General features: G+C 39.0%; 1 protein-coding gene across 1 annotated transcript in view; it reads left to right on the forward strand.

Annotated features, from left to right (window-relative positions):
- Positions 1 to 27,748, forward strand: part of CTBP1 (C-terminal binding protein 1) — a 410,482-nt gene that overhangs the window by 101,190 nt on the left and 281,544 nt on the right. The window contains exon 3 of the mRNA XM_065405602.1: positions 8,291 to 8,454. The gene's annotated coding sequence lies outside the window, so the exon portion shown is untranslated. The remainder of the gene's footprint in view (positions 1 to 8,290; positions 8,455 to 27,748) is intronic.

Raw genomic sequence — 27,748 nt, forward strand, 5'->3', positions numbered from 1 at the left:
TGCCACTGGTCTGGAGGTATATATTGTCACCAAATTTGAAATAATTGTGCGTGAGGATAAAGTCACAGAGCTCAGCAGTAAGTTGTGCTGTGTCCTCATCAGGGATACTGTTCCATTCAAATTGAAGTCTCCCATGATCACGCAGCTTTTTCCCCCCTGCACATTATAGATAGATGCGTAAGGTGCCAGTCATCCTGTTCCCTAGTGGGATTTGGTGGTCTGTATCAGACACCAACTAGTACTCCATCTTGTGTTTTATCTTGATCCATAAGCCTTCAAGACAATTTTCTTCTGAGTTATCAATGACTTGGAAATAGGTAACACCACTCTTCCTCCCATTTTGCACACTTTCTTTCCTAAATAGGTTATAACCATTGATTTTTAACATTTCACTCATGTGACCCTTCCTACCAAGTTTCAGTAATACCAACTAGATTGAAGTTATGCTCATAAGTGATCAATTCCAATTCCTCTTGTTTGTTACCCGGGCTCCTAGTATTGGTGTATGAGCAATTCAAGAATTCTCTTTGTGTCCTTTGGTTCCTTGATTAAGTTTGTTCTCATTATTGCTATTTTTTTGGTAAATAAGTGCACATATCTTCCCTCTTTTTACCCTCCCCTTTTGTTGTTAGTTTAATGCCCTCCTGACTACTTTAGCCAGCGTGTCCCTGAGAGGGTTGATTCCCCTTCTACTGATCTGGAACCTATCCAGACTATACAACTCCCTATCTCCATAGAAGGTGGACCAGTGTTCCACAAAACTAAACCCCTAGCTAGTAAACAATTCTCTTCCAGAATCTTCTGTCTTCCTTCTCTCATTGGATAGGAAGGATCTCAGAGAAGTTCACTTGGACATTCTTCAACACTCTTCCAAGTTCCCGTAAGTTATCCATTACCTATGAGAGATCCCACGACACAGTGTCATTAGTGCCAATATGAACCATCACCTATGGATCCTTGCCCATTGACTTCAGAAGCCTATCCAATCTTAGGGCTGCTCTACACTAATGCTGTATGTTGATCTAAGTTACGCTAATTCAGTTATGTAAGTTACGTAACTGAAGTCAATGTAATTAAGGTTGACATATAGTGTGGTCTACACCGTGATATGTCGATGGGATATGCTCTTCTGTTGACATAGCTTCTGCCTCTCAGGGAGGTGGATTACAGACGTCGACGGGAGAGTGCTCTCCCATCGACTTAGCGTGTCTTCACCAGACCCGCTAAATCTGTGATGCAGTATGGTTCTTTGTGCCCTCCTCCTTATTAAATACTGCTTGTGAGTCACCTTGAGTTTAATACCCATAGGGACCATCACTCGAAGAAGGAGGTCTGGTTACTTACCTTGTACAGTAACTGGAGTTCTTCTCCTCTACTTCAGATTCTTATTAGGCTAGATTCCATTCTCAGAATCTTTACTTTTTTCTCCAAACACAAGGAGCACAGTACAGGAACACTCTGGATTTCAGAGGCCTGTTATTACACCCTAAATGCAATTAATTCCAATTTATGGGTTGCTTGTCCCTTCCCTCTAAAATGTTGTATCCAACTAAGTCTCCATCTGAGTCTAAGCATGAGTATATTATCATAGAATCATAGAATATCAGGGTTGGAAGGGACCTCAGGAGGTCATCTAGTCCAACCCCCTGCTCAAAGCAGGACCAATTCCCAACTAAATCATCCCAGCCAGGGCTTTGTCAAGCCGGGCCTTAAAAACCTCCAAGGAAGGAGACTCCACCACCTCCCTAGGTAACACATTCCAGTGCTTCACCACCCTCCTAGTGAAATAGTGTTTCCTAATATCCAACCTAGACCTCCCCCACTGCAACTTGAGACCATTGCTCCTTGTTCTGTCATCTGCCACCACTGAGAACAGCCGAGTTCCATCCTCTTTGGAACCCCCCTTCAGGTAGTTGAAGGCTGCTATCAAATCCCCCCTCATTCTTCTCTTCTGGAGACTAAACAATCCCAGTTCCCTCAGCCTCTCCTCATAAGTCATGCGCTCCAGACCCCTAATCATTTTTGTTGCCCTCCTAAGCATGAGTAAAAATCTTTTGCAGGGCGCACTAGGTTACAATTCCTAGTGCCCTGTCTTATTAGAAAAATGTTTGTAAACACCAGAATCACTGCTTAAATTGAAAGAGAAAGAAAAGCTCCTTAATATTGTTTTCCAACATTGCATATTTGAAATCTCCAGAAATCTTTAGCAAATTAAAATTTAGACTAATTTTTTTTGATGCAGCACTCCTGCTGAAACCCTAAATGTCTTTCTGTATCAAATTCTTGTAAATGTGGTTCCTGAAGTGTCTACACTGGAGCTGGAGGTGTAATTTTGAGCTCAAGTAAATGTACCCATGCTAGCTCTGATCAAGTGAGTGCTTCCATAGCTACACTGATATATTTTGTGCAAGAGCAACCGGATGGGCTAGCCACCCTGGGTACAATTCCATCCAAGACCGTAGGCATGTACTTGGAGTGGCTAGCCTATCTTGCAGCTCATGCTGCCAAGGCTACACTTTTATTTTTAGCGCACAAGCTCAATCAGAGCTAGCATAGGTATGTCTAACCAAGCTAGTAATTACACCACAAGCTCCAGTGTAGACATGGGTCATTTCAAATCCACTCTTTGTCTTGTAATACTGAACTACAGAAATGTACTACTATTAAATACTATTTAGTGTTTTGTGGTATGAGTCTTAATTCATTAGACAATATGGCTTGCATTTTTTGTTAATTTCTCGAATTCAGTTATTTATGTTGTGGTTTAGTGACTGCAGTAACTGATGCACTCTTAATAATAAAACTTTGTTTTGCCTGAAAATGCTTCCCCTGTCATGTTCTTTGTGTGTTAGTCTCATTATGTTTTACATTCTCGGGCAGTGGTGTAGAATTATAACTATGTTGTTAACGTGAGCATTTAATTTTAATCAAAACTTTTTTTTAAAAACGTGTGACAACTTGTTACCTATAAAAACAAATGAGCCAAGATGTTTTAATTACATGTGGAAGAAAAACTACTAGTATTAACATGATGATTTAGATATATTTTTTTTTAAGTACTGGATCCGCTGCAAGAGAGAAAACAGCTGGGTAACACTTTCAACCAGCATCAACTGTAGATCACGGGTTACAGATGGTCTGTTTTTACTATTGTCATTCGGGCTCTTACATAGAGTGACTACAGAAGAAAAACCTTTTTGTGGATAGCTAAACATAACAAAGAATACAATGTGGACTAGGTATATATGTGTTCATAAGGTGGGAAGTTAAGTAAATGATAGAAATTATCAGAATGACTAAACATCTAGCCATGGCTGGTATTTGCAGGAAATTATTTTTGTTTCTGCCATGGCCAGTGGATTTATTTTTGTTTGTTGAAGAACCACTCAAGATAAAAATTAAAGAAAATATTTAAAATTTTAAATATTTTAAACACAAGGCCTGTGATCCTACATAGGATGATTCATAAAAAGGTATAACTTTAAGGCAAGTTTTTAAGCATGGTAAAGAGCCGTAGGATTTTAAAATGTATTATTTATTTGTATTGTGGTAGTGCCCAGAGGTGCCAATCAGGATCAGTACCCCATTGTGCTATGACTACACACACAAAAAGACACCGTCTCTGCTCCAAAGACTCTAGAGTCTAAATAGACAAGAAAGACAAAGGCCAAGGGAAAAAGATGCAATATACAAGCAAATTGATCAGTAAGATGCACATCTTCACAGATAAACAGATTCTAAGATTTTTAGGCTAGAAGGGACCATTATGATATCTAATCTGACCTCCTGCATAACACAGGCCATAGAATTTCACCCAGTGATTTTTGTGTAGCACAGAAACTTGTGGTTGAACCAAAGCACATATATTTTAGAAAGATATCCAATTTTGATTTAAAGACTCCAAGTTATGGAGAATTTACCACTTACCTTGGTAATTGTTCCAATGCTTAATTACCCTTACTGTTAAAATATTGCATCTTATTTATTGTAGTTTTTCTTTTAAAATATTTGTTAGTTAGTTATTTGCCTAGCTAGGTCTATCCTGACTCACTGCTCCTAGGGAAGTCCTGTCTGTTCCTGTGGGCGGGATCTGCCCTGAGGAGATTCTTCTTTGCTTCTCACAGCCCATTTGGGGAGGATATGGGGAAGGAGGCTGGTGCCCCTAGAGGGTGTGTGTGGAGCAGGTAATACAGCTCAACCATACTTTCAGCCACAATATTCCACAGCTTTGGCTACAGGTTGGCATACCTGGCTTCTGTTAGCTCTGGCAAAGCTGGGGTCAGGTTTCCAAGTCCCCTGTTATGAAACCTGAGACACAGAGTTCATGTAAGTCTGATTGTTTTGTGTTGCCTAACACTTTGGTACTGGGTCATTTATGTTTCCATGTTTCTCATTTACAGTTTCACCTTCCTTAAGCTTTAAGGTGTGTTGAAGTGGTTTTAATAATAAAAGTGTGTTTTTTCTCAAAGTTTCATATCTTATTTGCTTTACATTTTACATGTGAAATCCAGGTCCCACATCTTGTGCGCACAGTATACATGGATATGATATTACAGTGGATTAGGGTCATAGTTTGTGGCCTATATCCCTAACTCAGGGTGTGGAGCATACAGCACATTTCAGGGCAGGATGCAAAGGTGGCTGCTGCACTCCCCAGTAGTGAGCCTGCTGTGTCATCTTGGTACCCTGGCATAAATTATAGCAGCCTAAAAGCTGTGCCAAATTATGTCAGCTGCTAACAGTCCCAGTGAGCCAATGCAGCAGTTTAGGATTCAGAGATTGTAGGGAACCCCCAGACAAGTCTCTTCTGTCAGCAGGAAGGAGTGGATTGGCATAAGAGCCCTTATGCTAACTTTACACCACCAGAGGATCCTCCTCCTACATGGGAGAGAGCCTCTTATAATCAGTTACATTGGCTTTATGATTGCTTATGTTGGCATTGGGGACAAAATGAAATGTTTTTTTCTACGTATCTGTTTATTGACATCAGAGATCTAAATTTTTTTTAAAAAGTTTAGTATTGTGCTGGATGGCCCAAATAAATAGGATAATGGATACTTCATCACATGAGTAATTTAAGCTGCTTTTCTTGCAGTTGCTTCTTTCAAAGCCTGTAGACCTACTGCAGATTGCTGGCTCAGTTGGATTTGGTGTAATGCCCAGACATGCAGTCACTGATACAGTCACACCCGTTATTTAAGAATGCTGAATCCCGCACATAAGAGAAATAATCAATATTATTTTATTCCATTTGGGATATAAAATGAAAATTTAAAAAAAAAACCCTTTCCAAAACACTGGATAGCGTTGGAAATAAGACTTGACTTATTCTTATATTTGGGCTCCAACACTCTTCATGGACATTACATCACCCATAATATACATGGTGGGATTTCACATCAGGTTGGAATTGGAATGTGTTATGCATATGTTCAATACAGGACAAGGAACACGAATCTGATGTCAAAGCAAGAGGAAACCATTGGAGGAATGTGAAGAAGGGGATAGAAATTGATCAAAGAGGACGATAGGCACACTTATTCCTGAAATTGTCTTATGTGAAAGCAAAGGGCTGAATATAATAATATTAATAATTAAAAGTAGATTTGTTACAGTCTAGATGTACTCAGAACATCTTGGATAAATGCCTGTGCTTGTTTTAATTCAAATAAGTGTAATTTCTTACGTTTAAAGTAATTCACTTTATTTTATTACTTGTCTCCAATTTCATGAACTCTTCATATGACTAGTTTATGAAATATGCACAATAGCTTTATGCTTTTAAAAATAAGTTTTACCTTTAGAAAGCAGTGAGCAGATAGATTTATTTCTATAATAGTTAATTCTCAAGACGACTGTAATGCTATCCAACAGTGTTCAAAGCTGTTGGGTAAGTAATATAAAGAAGCAGGAAAAGGTCTAATCATTAACTAATTGCCTGTGTTATGCTCTTGACATAATGTTCTGAAACCTTGGCACTTGATGTGTTCTTTAGTATTTGAAAGCGGGAATCAAAGTGAGAGCATTATCACACTCTGTATAGTCAACCTCTCATACTTTTCCTTTTTCTGTTTAGTTATATGAATTTCATGGAATGTAGCATGTTGATTATATTTTGTTAAGGTATTTTAACCTCTTGTCTTTTCTGTTCTGTGTGATTTGGCTTAAGATGCAGACCGTTGTTGCAATGTCACAGAAACAGAAAGATGTAGTGTACAAGAGTTTGCCGGGGCTCGACCCTCTCCGGGCGGTGGGGAGCCACACCGGCTCACTACCCACTGGTGCTTGGGTACTTTGTCCGGCTGCAGGGTCTCCCTCGGCAGCCCTTGCAATCCTGGAAGACACAGTAAGCCCGACCCTGGCTCAGGGCGGGCACCAATGCTATGTCAGGGCTCAGGCCCTCAGTCAGGGCTGAGCAGCAAGCAGGAGTATTTAGCCCAGGCCCTAGGTCAGGACGGGGCAACCAACGCTGAGTCAGGAGCTCAGGCCCTCAGTCAGGGCTGAGCAACAATAGTACCAGTATTTAAGCCCAGGCCCTGGGTCAGGGCAGGGCAACAAACGCTGAGTCAGGAGCTCAGGCCCTCAGTCAGGGCTGAGCAACAATAGTAGGCCTAAGCCTCAAAAGGCCTGGGAGAGGGGGAGACTGCCACCCATGGGTTGGGTGGCAGGGGGGACGCAGGCCCTCCCACTCCACTGTGTCCCAGCCCAGGGCCCTAGCAGCGGCAGAAGGCCCGCTGCTTAGTCAGTGGGGATCCTGGCCGCAACACACTGACATAGGCTCTGGCAGTGCTGCAGCCAGACTGGGGTCGGCTGCCCCCGGGCTACTTCCACACTCCCCTTCGGGGCCTACCTGGGGGCTGGTGTCGGCCTCGGGGAGATCCTGGACCATGGGTTCGTCAGGCCAGGGATCGTTTGGCAAGAATGGCAGCTCCTCCGGGTAGCGGGCGCAGGGCAGGCCCGGCGGCTCCTCCGGGTAGCGGGCGCAGGGCAGGCCCGGTGGCTCCTGGCGGCCGCCCCGGGCCGCGGAGGTTTCCCAGCCCCGAGCTAGGCTGGAGACGTCTGGTCTCTCCGGCGGCTGGGGCCTGACTGAATTCTGAGGGCGAGCCTTTGTACTTCCGGGTCGCCGCCTGACCCCCTGAGGGGTGGGCTCAGAGCTCCCTAGCTCCGCCCACTCCGGCCTCCGGATGGGCTCTTCCCCCTCCGGGGCGGCAGGGAGCCACACCGACTCACTACATGTAGTTATATCTAAGTACTGAGAGGGACAAGTTAGGTGAAGTAATATCTTTTATTAGACTGACTTCTGCAGGTGAAAGGTATAAGCTTTTGAACTACACAGAGCTCTTCTTCAGGTCTGGGGAAAGAAATCAGAGTTGTCTGAACTCTCTGATTTCCTTCCCCAGTTCTGAAGAAGATCTCTGTGTAGCTCAGGAGCTTGTACCTTACACAAATAGATGTTAGTGCAATAAAAGATAATACCTCACCTTCCTTGTCTCTCTCATATCTTGGGACCAACACAGCTACAACAACATTACAAATCTTTGAGTATTATTGTTCTTATTTGCATATCTTACTCCGTTACACAGAATTTTAAAAGTGGATAGTTATGTTAGTTGACAGATAATTTATCTGATCATTCATAAAATTGGCACTTAATTGCCATTTGAGTTGATACAGAATTTGGCATTCTGCATTGTCATTGTGCTGCATTTCCTCTTATTTAATATGCCCTAAAATTGGTTCCTTAAGTCTCTATGGATTGAACTCTGATCTACCCTTTTATTATAAGATTTAAAAGGTCAAAGCATGAAAGGGTCATGTCCTCACTTGTTATAAATGTTATCACATGGAATGCCTATGCTCAGCATTGCGAGTGGGCATTGAAAATAGTAATTTCATTAGTTGGTTGGGAAATATGTACCTATGAGTGACTGGACTGACCTGTAAATGCTTTAAAATAAATTATCTATCCTAGATGTGAACAGAAAGAGTGTGTATTAGGTGGGTAAAAATGCATACTAGGCAACCAAATGAGAGTAAAAGAGGAGGTGTCTTTCTGTGACCTCTTCCCATCATGAGTTTTTAAACTTTTATTTGTACACTTACAATTGATACATGTTGCAAAAGTAAGATTATTTTGAAATATTAAGTTATCTAATATATTTTAAGAATCTTGTATGTTTTCTGACCTGTCTAAATTTATATTTAGATCACTAATTTTGGAATAAGATGAAAAATCTGAGTATGTTTACCTGCATTTTGTAGTTTCAGATATATGTCTTTCTCTTTGCAGGTGAACAGACATTTTGAAAAACATACAGCAATAATTGTATTTGTGGCTGATTCTTGAAGAGTTTGGCAGCAAACTGCGTGGTAACATTCTCTGAACTTCAACTCTCATGTCTCTTATGGACAAACACAAAGTGAAGCGGCAACGCCTAGATCGTATATTTGAAGGTTAGACACTGCAATCTATGTGACTGCGTTAACCAATTTTATGAATTAATGATCTTGCTGGGGGTTGGAACTGTGTTTCTTACAGTAATTAAACTTCTTTTTAATTGAGTGTGGGTTTTTCATGATAGACTCACAATCACTGGCTGAGATTATCATAACTGTGCACAACTATTCTTTTGAGATGAAAGCCATAGAAGACAAATCTAGTGCTAGAGCTCCAATGTTATTGTTGTGCATTAAAGGCAGTCCATTCCCAGCTTGATATTTTAGTAAATTCTGTACAAACCTTGCAAAAGGATAGATCTTATAATGTGAACCAGAAGGTTCTTTTTACTTATGTGTGCTAAGACATGCTTGTTAAGGAGGGTGTTTCTTTGATGTTCTTCTACAGGTTAAATTCCAATAAATTCAAGAAACTGTCTGATTCTTCAGATAGCACAGGATGTGAAATATATTTAAAATGATCAGTACTAGAAAAAAGAGCCAGTCTGTCATTTGGAAGGATTTTAGTAAATTGGATCAGTCAGTCTATCTCATGCCACAAATAATTTATTCTTGTATAATGTCTAAGACTACATTGGTGTTTTGTGCTTTTTGATTCACATCAAAATAGGTTTGGAGAAAATTTGTGCAGTGTTTTTATATGAAATATCTATAAACCAAAAAATCCAAAAAGACTAGGGATGCTTGAATTTTTATATTAAAAATGTTAACCTCTCTTTGAGGCACAAGTAGTTTCCCACAGCTTTATGGTTACAGAAATTCAGTTTTGCTTTTCAAAAGATCAGAGTTGTATTTTGAAAACTTGATGTACTGCATGTATCTTGGGGTTTGTCAATGGATCATATTTGTTAGTTGAATTTTCTATGTGCTGTTCGCTATCCATGCAATTTTGTGAATTATAGTGAATAGTGGAAAAGAAGAGAAAGTAAATGTAGCCCTATTAGGATTCAGTAGCTAAATGCACAGAGTTTACATTTTTGTCAGGGACATGCTGGCATTCTATAGAACTACTTAAATATTTAACATTTTGCAAAAATGTGTAAGATGTTTTACAGAGTGCAAGAAACTGTTGTTACACAGCTGTTTAAAGATTGTTCATCTTCCTTATCAGATCCAATGTGCTTATTTGTTTTCTCTATTATATTTATTTCTAAATGTCTGACATTTTCACAATATTTTTTAAACTCTTACTTATTTTTCACTGTCAAATCCACTTAAGTGCAGGATAATGTCTCTAGTTATTGCTGTTGTAGCTATGTGGCATTTCAAAAGTTGTTTTTGTAACATGCTAATTTTAATGTACCTTTGCATTGGTGTCAGCTAGTACTTAGAGAAGAAATGTTCTCTAAAATGACAGAATAGTAGTGTTCTAGTTGTAGATTTGTATGTGACAAAAAATAGTTTTGGGGGAGGGACAACAGTGGATTTAATTTTGTGGGCCTGATTTTCAAAATTAGATGCTCACAATTTATAAGATGGCATGCCATGTTCTCTTGAATAACTTTTCAAAACAGTGGCAGTATTAATATGTACCTGGTCATTCCAGTTTATATGCTGTTTTATAAATTACTGATATATCTCTAAATGACAGAACTGGAATACTGTCGCTTGAAAATGCCAAAGAATTAAAGATAAACTCTGGCCTTTCACCCACCGCATTGTAATTATGAGTGCTATTTAGACATGCATGTATAATTGTGTGCAGTCTGAGTAGCCTGTGTTGGAAACCTTTAGGTGTTGACTCACCTTACAGAATTGTGAGGTAACATTTAGCAGTTTCTTCCTAGAAGATAAATGGGCATTTAAGAATGTGAAAGATTAATTAATTACCAATTATATTGTCCTTTGTCCCCCTTTCCCATGAAACTGGTGTCTGAACGGAATAGTTGAAAATAGTATACATTTGGCAAAACAGTTGGAAGAGTGTCACAGTGCAAAAATAAAATATGTTCATTTTTGTGTAATTTGGAAAATTTGAAGTATGTTTCTTGGCTTCTTGAAGGCTAGTTAGCTCTAATTAGGCTATTATTGTACTGCATATTGTAACAACTGTAAACAGTGCAGTATATTTGCTTACATTCTAAAACGGTCTGTAGTTTACTGTCCATTGCTGGAGTGTCACAATGATATGCCAATTTTGTCAAGCTATGTTTAGCTTGCTGGGAACTCAACAGACCATGGTGGGAGGCAGCTGGAGGTGACTGGGTCTGGGAGAGGGGTTCTGTAGTCTCTGGGTCTCTTGCCTGGAGCCTGGTTCATAGATTGATAGATTACAAGGCCAGAAGGGACTATTGTGATAATCTAATCTGACCTCTGTATAACACAGGCCATAGAACTTTCTCAGAAGAATTTCAAGAGCAGATCTTTTAGAAAAACATCCAATCTTTTTTTATAAATGATCAGTGATGCAGAATCCACCATGACCCTTGATAAGTTGTTTCAGTGGTTAAGTACTCTCACTGTTATAAATTTGCCTTACTTCCAGTCTGAATTTGTGTAATTTCATCTTCCAGCCTCTGGATCATGTTAGCTCTTTCTCTGCTAGACTGAAGAGCCCTTTATTAAATATTTGTTCCCCATGTAGTTGCCTATATACTGTAATCAAGTCTCCCCTTAAGGTACTCTTTGTTATGCTAAATAGATTGAGGTCCTTGTGTCTGTCACCATAAGGCATATTTCCCACTCCTTGTAGTAATTCTTGTGGCTCTTCTTTGAACGCGCTGCAATTTATCAATACCCTTCTTGAATGATGGGCATCTGAATTTAAAAACATGCCCTATCCAGGCTTTTTTCTTATGCATCTATAGGAACAGTGTGTGGCACCTTCCTTGTGAGTAATAAGCATCAGACTTGCCAAATACCAAATAATCTCTAAAAACTAACCACTGATGGAGCCTATTTGAACTGCTTATATTATGAACCACCCACTGGAGATGTGAAACTAGGACCTAGGCCAGTATCTTTGTCCACATTAATGAGAGAGAGATGCCTCTATGATTATCAAAAATCAGATTTGTTCATATAGTTTAACTTGGTTGCCTAAAATTAGGCACCTAAATACATAACTAGATACATTAATAAAAGCGGGATGATTTTTCAGCGGTGCTGGGTGTTCACACCTCCTACTCACTTCTACAGAAGCCGCAGATGGTCAGCACTTTTGAAAAACAGCCCACTTATTTAGGTTACCCAGTATGCACCTAGCTGCCCAATTTGAGGCATCCAAATTTGAAAATGTTTGCTTATGGCAATTACTTTATTTACTGTGTGTAGCTGAGGAAGCACCCAGCCTTAAATGAGTGTAAATTAATATGTATTAATGATGGAATAATGGTAAATTTGCAGATATTTTTCTTAGGGAATTCCTTTTATATATGCTCCACCTCAAATCAAAGTAGAATTGCTAAAATTTGTACAGTAAGATACCAAAATAAATAAATAAAATTTTGAAAAAGGAAATATACTATACAATTTACTTCATTTACTTTTCCACCTTTTCTTAAATCCGTTTTGATCACTTGAACATTTTTATATTCTGTGGAATGAGAATAGGTTTTATGGAATCAAGATAGTTATTTAATGTGTGTACTGACTAGGTTTCTAGTTTGTAAATTCACACAGATTATTATAAAAGAAATGAAAAAACAAAATGTATAGACAATTTGCAAGTTAGATTAAAACTTCATATTAGAAAGTGGTCACGGTGTTACACACTGACAGATATTAGTCTTGTGAATTTGCGTTGCATATTTAGTAAAAGTCATTTTCCTGAAAGCGTTACAGTGGAATGTTTAGTTGTGTGATTGACTGTGGAAGCTTTATTGAAAGATTAGGGCAGCAGAGGGAGCTAGAAGATCCCTAATATTTTATTGTTTTTTCCAAGTTAAAGTCACTCCTCCATGAGAAGTACCAATTGACCTACAGAAAAATGCCATCTTGTAAACTTAAATGTCCTTAGTTAATAAATAAGTAAAAATTCTGAACTGGAAAAATGTCCATTTCCCCCAGCAACCCAATACAAATTAAATTGGAAATCAGACAGTAAAAGCTGCAGAAATCTTTCCCTGTAGAATAGCCATCAAATCCTTCGACTGTAACTAATGAAGATGTTTGAGGCAATCTGAATTTTCTGTAGATAAGCCAATCTCAATTTTCAATGAATAACCCAGTTTCAGGTTCAGGCCACTTGTGATCAAGTTACTCTAAAAGTAAACTGTTTAAACTAATAGTTTTTTCCATTCTGATGTCACACTACTTTCAGAGCACTTTGGAGCAATTCCAAACTGTTTTCCTAGATTCACTTCCCCATAAGAATCTGTAAGTATGTTGTCAATAAACTTAGACAAAATAAAAAAATCATAAAATGCCCAGTTGAATTCAGATTGCAGCAAAGAGGTTAAGAGCAATAAACTCAGGTAAAGCATATTTTGGAATTCTTAGTACAATGAGTATGCTATTAGGATGAGTAGGCTGAGAACAGAATGGTAAAATAGTTTTAGTTTGTTCATTAGTGAGCATTTACCTTCCCTCACTCTCTTCTTTCTCCCCAGTCAAAACATTTTATATATATATATATATATATATAATGGTACTGTTTATGTGCATGAGCACATGATTTTTGATTGTGTTCTTAATATGCAGTATCTAGTCACATTTCACAGAGAAAGATGGTTTCATCATCCTTTTGGATTAAGATTGCCTCTGTAAATCGGTTTTGTAATTTGAATCTTCATTAAGTGCCACCTAAAGACAGATTTAGAATTTGCAAATAGTTAAGCTATTACGATGTTGCTAACTTATTACAAGTTGCATTGCTACTAGTATGAAAAGAAAATTGGCTTAAATGGCCATTTTGCCCTAAATGGTGCTGAACAGCATCACTTAATGAAAAGAAAAGTATTGTTTTAACAAGAAAACATAGAAAAAACATTAAAGGAAAAAACCTAAATGAACATTGCATATTCTGAGAAGATTTCTCTTTTACTGAAACATTCAAATTGTTGGTTTAGGTTACAAAAGTTTTAAAGAAAAAATGAAGCGCAAAGATTGTGTATGTGTATCAATCAGTTTATATATTCTGTACGTTGAACACCCATTGTAGGCCAAATAAGCATGTTTCTCAAAAGTACCTGATATAGATGAGTTACATCAGTAGCAAAGATGGCTTTAGCACTGGAGACTTTTAAATTGGTGACTCTGTGAATACTTGGAGACATGCTAAATAACCACATTAAGAAACCAAAAAAGTACAGATGTGGATAGAAGAGGGAAGAAGGGAAAAGACTGATTTCCTCTAAACCGATCAGATTTTTTCGGGCAGACATTTTAAATATTTGATGACAGAACAGAAAGAAATATAAATTAACACTGCACTTATCATGAATTTAAAAGAATAAGTGTAAGTATGATTGATCACAGTGCCACACTATCAAGATCTTTAGTTTTAGCCTCTTATATACATTTAAATAACGGAATTTTATTAAAGTGCCAATAAAATATTTTCCCCTGAAATTTTATTACTGTTTCTCATTCTTCATTGACTCACTCTTTCCTTTTTTTGTGAAGATTGAACCAATCATACCCATGTGTTTTCTGGGTATCAAATACCACTTAGGCAGGTGTTATTTAGTTTCCACAACATGTGCCAGCTGCACTTTTTATTTTTTTTCCAGTTTATCTAACCTGCAGATGGTCATGTTTGCCTCTTTCTGTTTAGTGCTCTGCAAACTCCCATGGTTGTTCCCTAAGTGTTGTTCGGCACTTGCATGCGAGCACGATCAATTTATCAAACTCAAATAATTTAGTAACAGTTATTTCTGCTTGCAATAAACAAAAGCAGCTGCACTCTAGCTATCCTTGTCTGCATGAATGCATAGATCCTAAAAGGCTTTTCTGACAATCACCACAAAAGTTCAGAATATCAAACTGGAATTTAGGGCATGTAAGTCAGACTGGTGAGGCTGTGATGTTTAGAAACAGGATAATAATGCAAAGAATGAATTAGTTACCATAGTAACTGCTTTGTTTTAATAATTTGGTGGGGCAGTGAATAGAGGGAGCTCGAATAGAAGTAGTAGGAATTTTAATTACATGTTGTGCAGTGTGAGTGGCTTTGTTCATTAATATTGAAATTCATTTGATTTTATAGCGGATTGAAGAATAGGTATGAATTTTACTTAGAAAATGCACTAATCATGATTTATTACTTTTTTCCCCCCTGGGAAAAATATGATCATATTTTGCACTTGATTATCGCAACTTAGATTATTGATTTCTTAACAATAAAACATGCCTAGCACACTCCGTTATAAGATTGTCTTAAACTGTACATGCTGTGATTTGTTGCTTGGCAGTTCTTGGCAGCCTAGCAACCCACTTAGTGCCTACACTTAAATGGCATATTTTCATAGATTACTGTTTTTGGATTATAGAGCTGATGGTCGGTTTTCTCCCTTTTCCTCTCCACTTTATTTCTTTTGCACCTATGAGTTTCAAAGACAACCACAGAAGCTCACATAAAGATGCTGCCTGCATAACTGCATTGAATAGCAAACCACCTTGTATATCATACTGACACCTACAACCTTACCATTGTGCCTCTGTGAATGGGAATCTTGGCATGACAGCTCCTGCATCCTCTGAACTATCTGAAGTTTGCAGTGGAAATTCCCGCCCCCACACAGTCAATAAAAAAAAAAAAAGTGTGTGTGTGTGTGTGTTTTTATATATATATATATTTCCCTTCCATCTACTAACCCAGAAAAAAATTATGAAAGGTGTTAGAAGTACACCTCTACCCCGATATAACGCTGTCCTTGGGAGCCAAAAAATCTTACCGCATTATAGGTGAAACCGTGTTATATCAAACTTGCTTTGATCCACCAGAGTGCGCAGCCCCCGCCCCCCCGAGCGCTGCTTTACCGCGTTATATCCAAATTCATGTTATAGCGGGGTAGAGGTGTATCTATATTATGGGAATGTCTTTATGATTTTGAAATGTTGTTATTAATTTGCGTTAAACAGTTTTCCAGATATTTCCTAGGATAGCACAAAACTGCTGCTTATAAATTCAGTCAATTTAAGATAGGCTTAGATTTTATTTATTAATTCATTTTATTCTGTTGGCCTGGCACATCTCCTCCACAGCTCTAGGCACTTCCCAATATTAAAAGACATTAATAAAAATCTAAAATTTATTGCTAAAATATTTTGATACAAACTTCCACTTATACACGTACCAATTTGTAGACTCACAATAGAAAAACCAGAAACTTTCTACACAAGGCTACTTTGTCTATGATGCCTACAGAACATGCTACCTGAGAATGGTGGGCAACCTGAGGCCATTGCACATGATGCAATATATGCTTGTTTTATCATTACCTTGTCGTCTCAGCTGCACCTCCAATCCCATTTGTCTCTCTAATTCACCTGTTGCACCTTTTTTTATAAATCTGGATTGTGAACTCTCTGGAGCAGGGACTGTCTTCTTATTACCAGTTTGTTCAATGCCAGTGCTAGTGCATCCCATAATGGGGTCCTGATCCTTGATTACAGCCCGTGGGTACTGGTGTAAGAGAAAGAATTAATAATAATACACAGCAATATTTCAAGACACTCCCCTGCCACATCATGCTTCAGTCTCAGCCCCTCCTTCTATAGACCTCCATCCTCCCCAAAATGTCTGTAAGAAAAAAACAAGCTTTGCTGCATGTCCAGAAGGTTAAAAAAATCCAAGAGCTTTGGAGTGTATTCCATAGGTGAGGACCCCTCATGAAGGATTTCCTGCCAGCATCTCCCTATCATTTGTGTTAAGGGAGCACCAATTTTGTGTGCTCCCTGACTGATATGCTAATCAACAAGCACGCAGTTGTATTCTGCAGTAGTTGAGTTCCTGAATGATACATTTGTGCACCCCTTGCTGTGCTCATTACAGCAAGGTGACAAAGGAATGGATATGGTAGTAACATCCATCAGAAAGAAAAGGACAAACTATTCTAGCCAAATGTAGGAGGAAAAAGTGGCTTTTTTGGCTATATCTGCTATTTGATCTTTTATTCTGAGACGTGTTTTGGTGTTGCATTAATAGAAACTGACATTCCTGGCCATTAGTTCGTCCCCCTGCCATTTTGGGATTATTCCCTGGCCTAGAGAACGTTTCTGATTGTTTTATGCATTTTTATTGGTGGTGGACAAATGGGGCATCCACCACTTCCCCTTGGACACCTGTGTCCAATTGACCATTATTGTTGATTTTTTTCTGAATGTCCAGCCTAAATTTTGTTTTGTTCAATTTCATCTCATTATTTTCTTAAACACCAAAAATTATCTTATAATTATCTTATTCCCACACCGCTTAGTATCACGTCTCTTTCTTTTTTTTGCATTAATTTTACTAAAAATTTTGTTTTTTATACCAGTAGTTCTCAACCTTTCCAGTCTGCTATACCCCTTTCAGGAATCTGATTTGTCTTTGGTATCCCCAAGTTTCACCTCATTTAAAAATTACTTGCTTACAAAATCAGACATAAAAATACACGTGTCACAGCATACTATTACTGAAATATTGCTTACATTCTCATTTTTACTATATAATTATAAAATAAATCAATTGGAATATAAATATTGTACTTACATTTCAGTGTATAGTATCTAGAGCAGTATAAATAAGACATTGTCTGTATGAAATTTTAGTTTGTACTGACTTTGCTATTGCTTTTTATGTAGCCTGTTGTAAAACCAGGCCAATATCTAGATGAGTTGAGTACCCCCTGGAAAACCTCTGAGTACCTCCAGGGTCCCTGGTTGAGAACCACTCTTTTATACTGACTGACATTTATGTAGTCCTTTTCAGCTAAAGATCACAAAGTTGTTTACAAACCATAGTCCTATAAACTTTTAGCTGGGAAAAGAGAAAACACTAATGCTGTGAAAGCAACACTGATTTGGGCCTATGTTCAGATCGGCCTGTGGTTCTACATGCTGCCAGGGGTAAGGAATGACCCAGGCAAGATGTGTGGTAACCAGATCAAGATGCAATCGCCTAACTTTGTGGACTGTCCCATCTGTGGGTCTCTCTATGGATAACTTACCATGTGTGAACCCAAGCTGAAGCTGTCTGTTACCTAACAGCAAATTTATTTTTTTCCTTACCTGTGATCTATGTAGAAACACTTTACCACTCTTTCCTGGTTTATTATTTGTACCCTTGTTTCTGGTGCTTGTCATTCAGTGGGTTCAGTCCTGGTCCCAATGTAAATAATGCTGCCTTCCTGACAGCATGGTGGACTTGGCACCTCCTTGCAAAGTGATATAACTATTGCTACGGAGACTTGGATTAAGAACGATCAGAAAATTTGTAACAGATGCATAAGTGGAGAGTGGGGAAGCATTTTAGAATTAGGCTGTGATGTTAAAAAAAAGAATGAAAACAGTAACAACAAAAGCTTGAAGCTCATTTTGGCAAATGCTGCTGTTCTTAGAAATGTCCCCAACATCATTAGCCCATTCTGCTATTTTAGTTTCATACTTTCTAATAGCTGAATAACAAAGAGTGCTTATCAAGAGCAAGCAGGGTAGGCAATGTCTGCCTTGTGCTTCAGTGGTCTGCACAAGCCTCGGAATAAGCCTACCCACTTTCAGATGTCACCAGCTTCTACTGTTAGTCATGTCATTTTTAAACATGTTCTGTTCTTAGTCACTGCAAAATAAAAGTATAAAATTCCTGGAATGGCTTAACAGCCTAATAGCAACACAGTGCAGGTTATGTGAATTCAGATCCTGGGTGAGTGGCCATATTTCATGACTGTTGAGCATCCCCAGTCATTGATTTAGCTATGGAAGGGGCTGTGTTCGGCCCTCCTTTGTCAGGATATCTAGTTAGCCAAACAAAGGTCTACGAGCAGAGAACACCCTGACATAACAAAATCCTGCTTAGTAAATAGATAATAACTATATTAAGCATTGGTTTTGTATCTGTTTTTTTTATTTCAGATTTAGCTTGGCATGTTGATAAGAGTAGAATCTAGTTCCCTAACAGTTCTATATATATACTTTAAAAAAAATAAGTGTGTGAAAGTATAAATGAGGCACTTGTTCTCTGTGTATTTGGCATGCATATATACAAAGATACACACTGTGTTGGCACTTGAGAAGTTTATTCCTCTTTGAAGGATTCTACAGGTTTGAGAGAGATTCTCTTTCCTTGAGATGGGGAATACCACTGGAGCTGCCACTATCATTCAAAACAGAAGAAGCATTTTAAGTGCAACCACTCTACACACGCTATCATACAATGATGTGCTCCAGGTTGTAATGTTTATTTCTCCAGTTGCTAGATGCGAGTATCTTTCAAATTTTTGCTTTAAAACATACACCATAACTGTATTCCCTAAGGTTGTATGTGTATGACTCGTGCGTGTATGTACGTATACACACATGTAACATGCCTCATTTTAAAAGTTTGAACAAATAAGTTGCACTGTTTTGGAATGCTTTCAAAATTTACTAGTAGGAGCGTCTCAGCTGTTCACAAAAAATGAAAAAGATGCTTATTTAAGAAAACTGTTTTTAAAACACGCAATCAAGCTACTAAGGTTTGTTTTTTACATTTAAAATCAGATTTTGAAAACTTTTTTTCGTGATAAATTGAAGATTACTAGCCAAATATCTGTTTTTTACCCAGAGAAAGTAGGAGTCAAATCCTGTTGTGATATATATTTAATAAATCACAGTTAGATGTGATAATATATGGTAGCCTGAGGCTATAATATAGCTGTCTAAACATCAGCTTTGGAATACCTGGAACCAGAGATTCAAACACTGGTTGAATTACCTCAGTCCTTCACCTTTCCAAAGCAAATACATGGAATACTACATATCGTATATACTTGTTCATAAGCCGAATTTTTTTAGTAAAAAAGGGAAGCACCAGAGAAGGGGGTCAGCTTATGAACGGTATAGAGAGGGAGAGGTGGGACACAGCCCCTACCCCGAACAGAGGGAGCAAGGAGAGGCAGCACAGCCAGAAGGGAAGAGGCGGGGCCAGAGTCTCTCTGCTTCTGGCCACGTTGCTCTCCCCCCAGCCTCCGAAACAGCTGCTGCTCCGGGGCTGGCAGGCTGCAGCCGTGCTGCTCGGCCCCGCCCCACAGAGCAGGCTGTGGCTGTGCCGCCCGGCCCAGCCCACTGGAACATGCTGCAGCCACGCCGCCCGGTCTGATCTGCCGGAGCAGGCTGCGGCCGCGCTGCCCAGCCTGCCGGAGCCGCTCCAGCCAGGTCAGAGACATCCTCCCCAGACCCTCCCCAGATAAGGTTGGATGGGGTCATGTGGGGGGTGGTCACCAGGGTTTCTCCCCTGACTCTCAGCTTCTCCCTCCCAAAAAATGTCCCCACCAGTTGCTGTCCCGGCCCGTTAGGGTAAGTAGCTGGCGCACCGGGACACTTTGTTTACTTAGGTTTACCTCCGTGCCTGCGGACGCTTGAGGTAAACAAACCATCTCGGCCCTCCAGCGGCTTATCCTGATGGCCCAGGAGCCAAAGTTTGCTGACCCCTGAATTATAGGGTTGGCTTATGAACGGGTTATAAAAATTTTCCATTTTTACTTATCCATCTTGGGGGGGTCGGCTTATAAATGACTGGCTTATGATCGAGTATATACAAGTTATCTGTCAGTGTGTATGTGTATTTCTGATAATACCTTAAACACAAAGTTAATTTCTGCTCTAGGTGGACTTTAAAGATCCCACAAAACTTACTGTAAGCATGTTACTGTTTTCCTTGGTGTCCTGGACCAAAGGTGTCTGTGTCCTCCTACTGTTTTTCAGTGTGCTGCTTACTACCACTTGAGTACAGCCCTCCATTGCAGAGGTGGCTGTATTTCAGTGGTGTTATATGATGACTATATAATTTGTCAAGAGCTTTGGAATCCCTGGGATTAAAGGCTCTATGTAAGTATAAATTGTTATACATATAACAATTATTGTTCACTTCATACTCAAAGGTGGTTTTGAAATAGTTTTAAAAGTGTTTGGCTCTGGCTGCAGTGATCAGCCAAACCATGTCTGAAATCAGTTTAGCTTTAACTGTATCTAAACAGAGGACAAATTCTGTTTTTAAATTCAAAACTCTGACATGTCAATCTATACAAGTGTTGCCAGAGTTTAAAAGGTGTTCCTTAGAGCATCTGTTTGAGGATGATACAATATATGATGTATCTGCCTTATTTAGGCTTCACTGTAATATGTTTGATTCATCCTTTAGTCTATCGTTCAGTCTATTTCTGATTTATTGGCAATTTGCTACATAACTTGGTGCTGTTTCTACCACCCCCTCCTTCTTCCTGGACTAGTTAGGAAGCCTCTTTCTCACACTCCTATGTATGTTGGAGTAGAAAATGTTTCTATTTCAATCTCTTTTGTCACACTGATTGCATAGTTGTTCCTCTCAGAGTTTCTCATGTGGTTTGTAACAACTCTTAGTTCTAGTTCTAATTTTTGATCACTAATTTTGTCTTTGGTGAGAGTCTGTATTTTGTACAGTTTATTGTATAAAGGTAGTCTGCTAAAAAGACAAAGGCAGGTGAAGGTTAGGGGAAAGAGGTACAACATAAAAGCAAAGTGATCAGTGTGTTCATAGGCTCATATCTTCATTCATTCATTCATTCATTCATTTAAATTAAACACATTAAATTCCCCTCATCCACCCTCCCTCTCCAGTTCAAACCAGTCAGTTCCATTTTCCATATATTGCTCCCTCCCTGCCCCCAAAAAACATTTGTCTTCCTTCCTCCTTTTAGATCAGCAATTCACTTATAAAATAAATGGAACAGGTAAAGAAATGATTTAGGAGAACTTGTGTACAGAAATGCAGGGTTTCCACGGGGTGCTGGAACTATTTTTGTAGTGGGGGTGCTGAGAGCAATTGAACCAAACTGTAAACCCTGTATATTAAGAAAACCACTTCAAGCCAGGGGATGCGGTAGCACCCTTAGTTCCAGCACGTACGAGGGTTTCTGTTGGGTATTTGTCCCATTCAGTATAATTTTGAAGTTATAATTGGGCTGCAAATAGATCTTATATACTAAGAGAGCTTGCTTTATACTATCAAATAGTTTTAGCGGTAGTCTAATTGGGACGTTATAGGCACCCAGGGTTTTTTTATGGCAGAAAAGGCCCATAGTGTTTTTTCTTTTAGTGTTTTATAGGTTTTTAAAGATAGTTCAAAGTCTGCTGTAGACAGTAATTTAGATTGTCCAAGCTTAAAAATGCCAGCATTTATATGGTCCCAAATTTGGTTTAGAAGAGAACACCTCATTGAATAATGTGTGTAGAGGTTTGAATGGATTAGAAAAGGATGTAAATTCACACCTGGATTAATTGCACAAGATGGCATCTTTATTTTTATTACATGAAAGCTTAGTCCCCACAAAACCCATGAAAAACTGCACAGATGCTTTCACTGCAGATTTTAAAGTACATTGATTTATTTAAAAACCAGGATTACATAGCAAATTTGGGGGGAAGTGATTCTACTGAGAAAGTCTGAAGACTCGGAGAAAGAGAGAGCCAGGAAAGCAAGAATGAAGCAGAACAGTGTAGAAGAGCGAACTCAAGACATTAACATATTCTTGGCATTCATAGCATATTATTCTCTCTACTCCTCTGGAAAGCTTTTGGTGCTTTCCAATAATGGCTGTTCCATTTTTTGTTGTTGTCAGTCAAACAAGTTTGTAGGAGCTTCTGATAGTTTCAAACATTAGGGATTTTTTTTCTAATGAAAATGGATTTGGTGTCAATAGAATACTCATCCAAACGGCCCCATTGAGTGTTCTACTGTTGACTTCAATAGGGCCAGAATGTTAATCCAGGTACTTTCAAACATATGCACAAAGAGTCCCCCTGTACCAGATATATCAAATACGCGTCTTTATTTGTAATTCTAACTCTGTACATTTTGTAGTCGTCCTATAATACCATTATTTTTAAATGTGTATGAAGAAAGTCTAGTGAGGGTATTTTAATAAGTCCAAACTGGAGCCATTGACTCATTTATATTTTAATGTTAGGGTTTCCACCCAACAAATTTCAAAGTTGTTCTAATTTGATCTTCACAGAGGTTATAAGGGAGTTATAGTTGTCTAATGCTGGTTTTGTATAGGACCCTGTTAACGTACGAAATATTAACAATGGCGGGATCTAAGCGGCTGCTAGTAACACTGGTCAAATATGTGCAGAAGCAACTGCAGATATTGGCAAAATTATGGCTTCTTGGTGTAGATACTTTAAGATCTGTAAGCCATTTGAAGAAGTTTCATTAACACAGTTGGTACTGGCAGAAAAATCTTCTTAAAACTAAAGAATTCTGCCCAAATAGATGCAATTTAGTGCACAGTGGAAGGAATATTTTCAACTGCTTTGTACACATTGATACATACTTTCTGTAAACTTAATGAAGAATTCTGCTCAATATGCAGTAGTAGTAAAATGGAGAACAATTTTAGGCGGAATTAAAAATGGGATAAAAATAAACAAAAAATGTTAAAATGGCATTATATAAAAGTCATCCCCCATAGTGCTACATTCACTATTGACAATCTCATTTAAAGGTGATAGAAATGGAAACTATCCAAGGAAGGTCATCTTAAATTATTTATTTAGCTGTATAGAATTGCTAAAAAGGGCACCTATCCATTTGCTCTAGGCACCCTTGAGGGAGTTTAAAAAGACATTTTAGGTGTTGCAGTATAATAATCTATGGCAACATGTCTCAGAGCATGGGTCTACAGACTCAGGATGGCAGGGCTCACACTACAGCACTAAAAGCAGCAGTGTGGACCTTTGGGCTCAGGCTCTGAAGCCCCAGAAGTGAGTGTATTTGTTAACACATCCATACTGATGTGATATAAAGGGGAAGGAGGATTCTGTGGTTAGAGCACAGGACTTGGATTCAGAGATTTGGACAGAATTAACTCACTGTGTTTACAGACCCAGATATAAAATGAGGAAAATACTTTCCGACTTTGTGGGCTTAATTCATTAATGTTTAGAAAATGATTTTAGAACAGGATGGAAAGTGCTAGGAATATGCAAAATATACGCTGCTATTATTACTGTATTATGGATAATAACATTTAGAAGTAATAGTTGGTTCTTCAAGGGACTATTGTTGCTGTTTTAAGAAATAAATGAAATGTCTTGACATAGAAAATTTGAAAGAAAATCATGCCACAGTTATGCTAAAAAGCTATAAAATGTCGTTCTTGTATGCTTACTTCATGATTCAGCAGTTAGGTTGGTTTGTGCATGTAAATGATTTTTACTTAATGGATTATTGCAGCACTTGTGAGCAAGCAGTATAGGACTCTTCAAAGGGCATACCTTGAGGACACTGCAGTAGCAATATTTTGCTGTGTCACTAGGTTTTATCATGCGTAAAGGACATGGATTTTTTTATCCCTGAGAGTTTGCTATAGGATATAACAGTAACATTACTGATTTAACTGACAGCATATTTGAAGTCACATAGTAATTTAAACAGCTCTCTTGGACAGTGAGTTGGTTATATTAATATAGAATATCATCCTTCCTTTTGGTTTAAATATAGAACCATTAAGTTTCTAACTGATCATGATTATAAACTGCATCAATAAAAAGATGCTGCACAACTATTTCTTCTCACAGCAGTTTTACTAATGAAGCCTTTTTTTTAAGGCAGTAGTAATCAAAGTTGAAATAAGTGGCTTTTAGTTGGTTGTTAGAATGTTCTGTAGATGTAGAATAAGTGCTGTTACTAAACAAATAGTAATATCCCTCTGTTGATTTTAATGCTTTTCTAATATGGTTACATGAACCATATTACTAGAACTCTCTAAGATGGCACAATTTTTAACATTGGGGGATTAGTGTACGGAGTTAATTTCTCCTGTGATGATACTTTCATTAAGACACTGGAAATTGATAGTTCATATGAAATCATCCTTAAACTGGACATCTGCAGATCTGGTTAACAGGTAAGAGAGGTGCTGTTGCAAATCCAGGACAGTGATTGCAATAGTTTCATCAGTGTGGGACTTGCCAATGGGAAAGGTTTAAAATACTGTAATTGTCGACATACTGTATTGAACCGGGGATCATACCACAGGGAGAAGACATTAGTGAGAGCTTTTGGGCAGACAAATGGAGCTATAAACAGGGCCGGCTCTAGGCACCAGCAAAACAAGCTGGTGCTTGGGGCGGCACATTTTTAGGGGCGGCATGGCCGGCGCCAGAATGCCGCCCCTAAAAATGTGCCCCGGCCGCCCTAGCTCACCTCCGCTGCTGCTGCTGCCGCTTGCGCGCCATGGCGCACGAAACAGCTGATTCGCGCACCGCTACTCGCCCTCCCTCCCAGGCTCTCAAACCTGGGACGGAGGGGGAGATCCCGCGCGGCCGCGGCGTGCAAAACAGCCGTTTCGCGCACCGCTGCTCCCCCTCCCTCCCTCCTAGGCTTGAGAGCCTGGGGGGAGGAGGCAGGGCTGGGGATTTGGGGAAGGGGCGGAGTTGAGGCGGGGCTGGGGGTGGGGTAATTAAAAAATGGGAGGGGGGGGCGGCCAAAATTTTGCTTTGGGCGGCAAAAAACCTAGAGCCGGCCCTGGCTATAAAAATTGAAAGTTAAAGTTATTGCCACCATTTTAGACATTCACCACTCCCCAAAATCACTTATTCCTCAATATTCTTTTTGTAAACTCTGTCTCTGTGGGAAGTGTTGTGTGTGCCTTCACATAAATATATGTTTGCATGCTCTGAGACTGCAGATTTTTTGAATGTCTTTACTCGGATACATAACACATTGCAGTTATAGGTTGGTTGTTTTGTTTGTTTTTTAAATCCTGAACCTGTTCTTCTGCACTGGTCAGCTGAAGAACAGTTAAGGAAATGAGACTGGAGAAACAACTGGTAAGTTAAGTGACTTTAGGGGCCTAAAAGGTTTAATATGTCACTCTATGGTGTAATGGAGGAACTACAGAGAGTTGTGATTATTGTTATTATTAATCATGGTTACTATGGTAGTGCTTAAGGACCAACCAAGAGTGAGATCCCATGGTGCTAGGCACTATTCAAACACAGAGTAGTGTGTAGTCCCTGCCATTAAGAGTTTACAATCTAAATAGACAAGATAGATGCAGGGTGAGGGAAAAGGATAATGCACAAGCAGAATGAACAATGTGATGATAGCAGATGTTATGTTAGTTCTGTGGTGTATTAAAAACTGTGTAAAAACTACAAGCTGTTACTGATAAATTTCAAGGGTTTTCCTAATCCTGCTTGCAGGCTAGGGTACTCCTTAGGGAAGCGTGTGTTCTGGGTTAAGCACTGTTACTTTATAGAGAGCCACTCAGAGTAAGGTACCTCTCTGTTTTAGGGAGCAGCCTCCTTTCTCTCTCTCTCTCTGTTTTTGGTCTTTGTGTGTTATTCTGAATTCTAAGAAATAAAAAAGTATTACGTTGCAACCTTCCAGCAAGAGTGTTTTGAGATTTTTTTAATCTAATTTCTCTGTGTTTATGGTGTGGACATAATGAGTTCCACATTTATTTATTTATTTATTTACTTGGGTGGATTTATTTAGGAGGGCATTAGGTAAATGGAAATAAAAGCAAAGGCAAGAGGAGACATTAAAGGGACAGGGTGAGAGGGACAGGGCAGGGGAAAAGAAAGGCAGGTGTGAAGTGAAGCTAAGGTGAAGAGACTGTGAGGAAGGGAGAAGGTTGGAGCAAAGAGCCAGTCTGCATAGGACTGGGCTCTCCGGCTGGTTCCTCTCTGCTGTTTTTGCCAAGACTACATTGGGGGCGGGGGAGGGGACTGGGATGCCACCTTGGTCCTAGTTTCCCTAGAATGTGTGTGGAGTGTGTCCCCTGCACAGTTCTGTGTCCAATGAGTATCTCTGGCTGGGCTCCATTTTACCCCCTCCTCTCCAGCACAGCAGACCCTGCTTTGGCTGCTTCCTTAGCTGCTCCTGCCAGCTGGAATCTCTGGCTGGTGATGAGATGTGGAATAGATTCAACATGATTGGCTTCTTTGGCTTTGCCTCAGTATCTGCAGCATAGAAATGCAACATATATTTTGTGGAATTTGTCTCTTCTCCCCTCCCCCCCGCCCCCGGCACACTTTTATGTATAGGTACCTTACTGTAGTATGTCTGGCATTCTTTTCAGATAACTTTCTTATCTTTGTCTAAAGTAACCAAACTTTGACATTAATTCACATAGTGACAAATATAATAATCATTCATCTGGAATTTGTTCTTGTGAAGACTTTTAGAACTGTTTTACAAATGTACACATATATTAAAAAAAAACCACACACACCAAAAAACCCTTGTTAATGTTAGTAGTAGTGTTAACAGAGGCCAAGAGTTAGTGGGCATGGAGACTAAGCTACCCTTTGCCGCCTTAATTCAGTCCTTCTGTGTCAGGGTTAAAACACATTAACGTGGCAGTGTATGGGGTCCTGAACTACCACGGCATGTGCTGTACCTTTGTAACTATAAAGAGGACTTCATTTTCCATGACTGTTAATTCAGCACTTTTCATAAGCAATACATTTCCTTAAATGTATACACTTTTAAGAGAGGAAAAAACAAAACAAAATTACACTGCCTGTGTATTTTTGTAGAAATGTACATTCTGAACTCATGATGATTTTTGCATCCCTCATTAAGAATAATTTTTAAAGGTTTGACACCTTAATATTGAGCAGTTGAATTGCATGACAGTTAAATTGAAACCTTATGGTTGGTGATTGTAACTATTTAACTATTATTTTGAGCATAGTCATTTTTGTGGTTCACAGATGTATATTTCAGTTATATATAATACATCCTTTCAGTTTTCATAACTGCCTTCCTGAAATATTAAAATATTTGCATTTCTGAAATACACACTTTCCTTTCCTTCTTCCTTTGCTACTCAGCATATAGTAGCTTTTTGTGGTTTCTGCCCCACCCTCTTTTTTTTCTTTCAGAATGAGCTATCTGACATCAAAACCCTTTTAGTTTTTTTAATTCTACTTTATTGGTGGCCCTCTTTCCCTGTCCTTTGACATCAGAACTCAAGCTGTCAGTCATCCCTAACAATTTCCCCCAGATTGGATTTACTCAGAGATTGTTTATGCTCCTCCCCATGCAAAAATGTCACCAGTCTGCATTCAGTTGCATCAGGAAGAATGGAATATGCAAACTCCCTAATCAGTTGTTTTAGGCCAGAGGAGGGGGACAGCCATGCTTATGCAATAATGTGATGAGTATTCTCCATCCTTC

This window comes from Emys orbicularis, chromosome 5 (genome assembly GCF_028017835.1).
Source record: "Emys orbicularis isolate rEmyOrb1 chromosome 5, rEmyOrb1.hap1, whole genome shotgun sequence".
In the NCBI taxonomy this organism is placed as follows: domain Eukaryota; kingdom Metazoa; phylum Chordata; order Testudines; family Emydidae; genus Emys; species Emys orbicularis.